General features: G+C 41.5%; 2 long non-coding RNA genes across 2 annotated transcripts; one reads left to right on the top strand and one right to left on the bottom strand.

Annotated features, from left to right (window-relative positions):
* Positions 1-245: 245 nt before the first annotated feature.
* Positions 246-1,082, top strand: LOC119140777. The gene is made up of 2 exons (XR_005101709.1): positions 246-350; positions 524-1,082. It is a non-coding gene; the product is annotated as an uncharacterized LOC119140777 (long non-coding RNA).
* An 851-nt stretch (positions 1,083-1,933) lies between these two features.
* On the bottom strand, positions 1,934-4,035 carry LOC119140776. Its single transcript, XR_005101708.1, has 2 exons — positions 3,305-4,035; positions 1,934-2,601 (listed from the first exon to the last, which is right to left on the bottom strand). It is a non-coding gene; the product is annotated as an uncharacterized LOC119140776 (long non-coding RNA).
* Between the last annotated feature and the right edge of the window lie 805 nt (positions 4,036-4,840).

The following is a 4,840-nucleotide window of genomic DNA, read 5'->3' as shown; positions in this document are numbered from 1 at the left end:
TCTGGGGTTTGCTATTCATGAAATACAACCAGGAGACAAGGTCTTAAAAAAACCTGGAAGGAAGAATCATTAACTCCTCGACGGGAGGGACCGTACCTTGTTTTACTTACTACTGAAACAGCTGTGAGAACAGCAGAAAGAGGTTGGACCCATGCCTCCAGGGTAAAGGGGCCAATAAATACCGAAGCTTGGAGGGTTGAATCCACTCCTGGGGAAGCTTGGAGGGTTGAATCCACTCCTGGGGAATTGAAACTGAGGCTGAAGAGGGACTAATGCTCCAGCAACGTGGCTCTGCATGAATTAAAGGGCACCAGATAAAGAGGACAAGCCTAAAGGGAGGAAAGGAGAAGGTAAGACTGGGGCAGGACCCTCCACTGCGGTGTGTATAGTCTACCGAGGGAGGCAATCCCTATGGGTATTGACTACCAAGTGAGAGGGCCTCGACCGGACTTCTCCCACATTAAGGTTATGCTGTCCTGAAAAAAAGTAATAATATAAGAACCCTTTTAAACCATATAATTAGTTTTCCAGGAGCCGGATCACCCCGAAAGGCTGAACAGTAACACAAGCCCAGATTGATCCTGAAGGCAGCTCAACCCCTTGATTGGAGGCGTTTTCCATACCCTCAAGATTGGACGGCACAAGGGGTAAGAAATGCTATACTTCTTGGTATTGTTTTTACAGGGACAACTGAGCCATGGGTATTGTTATAGTTTACCTGTCCAATTAAATGACAGAGACTGGCCAATTAGAAAATTTGATTTATTAAAGCAAGCGACAAGTAAGCAAAACAGCGCTGGGCGGCCGGGGAGTATCCTGCTCCACCAACGGCGCGCAAATTCAAGCAAGCTGAGCAGCTCTTTTTATCTTCACCGAGGTCGCTTCTGATATCTTCAGTGCGCCCCTCTGCTGCTTCTGTTATTGTGGTTTCTTGTCAGACAGGACGTTCGCATGTTTGATGTAGCAAGATAACATTGTGGACATGTCTCTTCTTGTTAAATAGGAAGTTCTTAAGACCACCACAATGGGTTCGTTCCTCTTGCTTAACTTGGTTGATCAGCAAATTACCTTTAGTTACTTATTACAGTTCCCCCCTTCTTTTATTTATAAATAATTTGCTGATCAAACCTAGACAATACCTCACAAGCTGCATCTAATTCAGGATTTTCATTTGGTATGATTTTCATCTCTAGTTCCGATTGCTTCATCACCATTAGCTGCACTTTTTCCAACCTCCTTTTCACAAAAGTTACAAATTTATTAATGATACAGGGTCCCAAAGTCAGAACCAATAACAACATTATGAGGGGTCCCGCCAAAGTAGAAATTAAAGTAATCAGCCAGAGTGACTGTTGTTGTAAAATTCTTTACCTTTAGCTTTTCCTTTTTACCTTTTTGCTCTTTAATAACTCTGTTGGGTCCCGCTGCTTGTGGCGTTTTTAGTTCATGTTTCTGAATAAATATTAAGACCCCTCTATCAGCTCCAGGTTCCCAATATCTTATTCCCCAGGTTCGTCCTAATAGCCATCCGTGGTCATTAGGCTGCAGGATTTCTAGTACATAACGTGCTTACAGCTGCCAAGATGGGGGTCCTCTGTGTGTCTATCCCAGCTAGGAGCTGGTGGATTGCATCCTCTGGGTCCCCATGTTATATTTAAGAATCTATTTTTAATGGCTACGTCCCAGTTTGAAGCTATGGTTTCACATCCCCAATATGCACAGTAATAGTGATTAGGGAAATTGCAATAGCTTTTCCCTGGATTCGAACTGGGGCAGAGATAAAAAGGTTTTATTGTTCTTTCTCGTCGACCGGGTAGGTCTAGTTCATAAAAGACTAAATCTTCCAATTTAACTTGGAATTTTGGGGATCAAATATATCGTTATACCGAACTTCTATTGAATCTTCCCATCAACCTAAGGTCCAATTGAAGGGTAATGCTCTTTTTTTTTTTTTTTTTAAAGTCATGGTAACCAATACCATTAATAGGATACTAGCTTTCATTTCCCCACTGTTCAGTACCTCTCTGCCTTCCTCGTCCACTCTTTTGCAGAGAACAACGGGATATCAATATCTTCTTGGCAGCAGCAGGTAGTCTTCAGGGGAATTTTGCTGTTATCCTGTCAATAATTTCCAAGGTCTAAAGAGTTAGTTATCTCTTAAATATATTTCCACCTGTTTGGTTGCTGTGTCCGTTTCCAGGCGAATCTTATAGTACACTGTCTTAAAACTCTGCACCAGTCTGTTTCATGTACTTCCCAAAGTTCAGGTACTGACAGTTCCCATCCACAAAATAATTTACAAATTTCCACTTGATCCTCTGGTCCCCTGGTACGTATCGAATCATTGTGACATTTCATACAGTAAGGTTGTCTCTTAAATGAAACACAGGACCAATCCCTATCACAATTTAGACATTGGCAAACAACCCAACATGAATGTCCGGAAGTGGGGTGTTTTAAGCAGGGCATTCCCCGGAGATCTCCTCTTCTGGGTGATTCGGGTATCTCCGTCTCTGTGTTGTTTTGCGGTCAGCCAGCAATGGTGAGACAGATAGCGATGTCCCAATAACGTCCTTCACACCGCCCCGTGGCTCAACATTGCTGCTCCGTGGGTGGCATAGATAGAGATAGAGAAAAGATTCTGCCAACTATACAAAGGAGGTTAACAATCTTTATCTAAGCATTAAACCCATTTACCATTATCAATAAACAGTAACAGGCAATAACTACAAATGACTAACAAGAACTACAAATCCCTAACAAACGTTAGCTAACAACTCAAAACTCAAACATGTCATAAGCTAATTTCAAAACATTATCATAACAGGATTACATAACAAAACACAATACAACATTTCTTAGCATATATAAGGTTTGTTTGTGGGGGTTAAGAATCAAGAGCCAAGAGGTGGGCATTTAAAGGGGTAAATTTTCATGCCCCTTTAAGGTTAGGCTGCGCATGCGTTTTCATTGTGCAGTTTTGGTCAGGGCATTAGCCTGAATCTTGACCAGGAGGGTCACGGACCAATTTGTTTGTCTCGCCACAAACAATCCTTATCATTTTGGAAAAGATGGGAGCAGGAGACGACACACTCTGTACGGTTTTGCTGTTCAGCCTTTGTCTCATCGTGACTACAGTAACCATCAGCATGTGCTTTTGTGAGTGTTTTTGGTCACGCCGGTACAGAAGAGTGGGATCTCTTCCTCGCAATCCGCCCCGAGTAGTGGAACCCATGGGATACCAAAGCAGAGTGCGAGAGACTGTTACATAAACAAAAGAAAACTGTTGATCTCCAGCAGTTACCATGTGACTTGTTATTTGTTTCTGTTCATTTTCGTTACCTCGTGAAGAAAAATACCAAGGACCAGACAGACTATCGTGGAGGGAACAGATGGAGTTACCACCCCGACATTATTCAGGACCGTGCTGGACTCACGAGTGAAGAAGCCTGTTTTCCACCTCACATGAGACTTTGCTGGACTGTCATTCTGTTATTCAACTTCTAGTTCATGTTTGTTAAGAAATTGTTATTTGTTGTTTACTGGTTGTCAAATGATTCATTGAATTTACTTTACATCTAACACACGGTTTTCAAAATAAATCAAAAGGGTTGGGTAATACATATAATAACCTACAAAAACAAAACCTAAAACCAACACTGATAACTATACATTCCAGTTAAGTAATAAATGAACTATAAATACTATAGTTTCTTTAAACATTCTTTTTTTTTTTAATACATATGCGTCACTATCATGGCTAGACTATAGGGATTTCGCATGCGCGGTCTTTCCAGATTGTTCCAGTACATTCTGTGGGGTTTAAAATTGCGCATGCGCATGTTCAAAGGCATACACGATAAAAGATGGCTGCTGGGTGTCCAGATGAAGTCCTGGACCCATTTCCCGAGCTTACCACTCCGGTAAGTTTGTTAATGGTAACATTTATGGCACTATGGCCAAATGACAGGTCCTTGCTTTCAGTGCAATGTTTTCTCACCATCAGACCGCCACGTCACCTGCCAGGGAGGAAGGCTCTGGATGGTCTAACCTGTATGGTTCATTATAAAGGGGAATCAAACCCCCCCTTTTTTTTTTTTTTTCTCGTTGGTTAGGCAGAGGGTGAGTTTTTCTGCTGTCACACATCAAGAACTTATGGTGGAGGTGGAAAAGTATAAAAGACGTTACCACATCCTCGTCTGTGCGTTCCTGATGGTTGTTTTCTTTGGTATTCTACTTGTATTCTTCATCAGCCTACATTGTTGTATGAATTGTTAATAGTTAATTATTCCCAGATTCCTGTTTGCTATTAAATTGTTATTGTGTTAACTATCTAATCTGTATTGTCGACTGTACATTTCGGCGTACTACTCGAATTTGTTTAACGCCATTGGGTGAAATCATAGTAGCAAATTGCATGTTAGTTATAACGTGTTGAATTAATCTTATAAAACATGGAACAGCACATGGCAAAAACAATAAGGTGGCTAATCCACATAACAAATAAAATAGGATTCGTTTTACCCAGGGGCTCCCGAGAAGCCAGGAAAACAAGTCAATATTCCAGTCTTTCCAAGTTCGGACGGGAACATGGGCTAACCTCCCTGTCTCTGATGTGATTTGTTTAACTCCCTCACCATTGCCATCAATTTTCAAATAACAATTGGAAACATTTCATTTACCACAAACACTTCCTTCTTCGGCTAGCAGGTAATCGAGAATCATTAGAATAGTTTGGCTCCTGATCTGTACTTACAGTTTGGATTTTACCATCTGGTATTAAGGATAATTCCTCCTTTCCTACCTCCTCTGCTGCTGCAGAGTTTCACCTGCACATCCC

Source organism: Falco rusticolus, chromosome W (genome assembly GCF_015220075.1).
Source record: "Falco rusticolus isolate bFalRus1 chromosome W, bFalRus1.pri, whole genome shotgun sequence".
Taxonomy (NCBI): domain Eukaryota; kingdom Metazoa; phylum Chordata; class Aves; order Falconiformes; family Falconidae; genus Falco; species Falco rusticolus.
This window is presented reverse-complemented; position numbering and strand designations above follow the sequence as displayed.